Consider the following 684-nt stretch of genomic DNA (forward strand, 5'->3'; position numbering starts at 1 on the left):
CAAGCCATGACCGAGACTGTTTTTGTCATTTCCAATTTTTTTATTTTTTGAAGAAAGGGCCTCGATTTGGGCTTGTAAAGAAGTGCTTTCATCAACCTTATGGGCGCCCGGGGCAATAGATTTATTGCCTCGGGGGGTGTGCCACTGAAAATTGGTTTGAGCAATTTCCTCAATTTGGTTATATATTTCATGCGGGCGACGATTACCTAAAAGTCCCCCGGAGCTAGAGTCAAGTGTCTGCCTTGTGTGTGGCAACAACCCATTATAGAAAGTGGATACTTGTTGCCATATGGCAAGGCCATGATGTGGACACTTTCGCAATAGTTCCTTGAACCTTTCCCAAGTTTCATATAAGGATTCCCCGTCCTCTTGTGAATATGTATTAATTTCAGTCATTAATTTAGCCGTTTTAGCGGGAGGGAAATACTTATATAGAAATTTTTGGGCTAGTTCATCCCAGGTGTTTACCGATCCAACTGGGAGGGTGTTGAGCCAAGCTTTTGCTCGGTCTTTTAGCGAGAAAGGAAACATTCGAAGGCGGATGGCGTCATTTGATGCTCCATTGATCCGAAAGGTATCACATATTTCTAAGAAATTAGTAATATGTAGATGGGGATCCTCGTCCGCAAGCCCATGGAAGGTTGCAGAGTTTTGGAGCATTTGTATCAAATGCGGCCGAAGTTC

At 43.4% G+C, this 684-nt stretch overlaps 1 non-coding gene across 1 annotated transcript; it reads left to right on the forward strand.

Moving 5' to 3' along the window:
* The first annotated feature begins 295 nt into the window (after nt 1-295).
* Nucleotides 296-402, forward strand: LOC118489403. The gene has a single exon (XR_004887422.1). It is a non-coding gene; the product is annotated as a small nucleolar RNA R71 (small nucleolar RNA).
* Nucleotides 403-684: the final 282 nt, after the last annotated feature.

This window comes from Helianthus annuus, chromosome 17 (genome assembly GCF_002127325.2).
Source record: "Helianthus annuus cultivar XRQ/B chromosome 17, HanXRQr2.0-SUNRISE, whole genome shotgun sequence".
Lineage (NCBI taxonomy): Eukaryota > Viridiplantae > Streptophyta > Magnoliopsida > Asterales > Asteraceae > Helianthus > Helianthus annuus.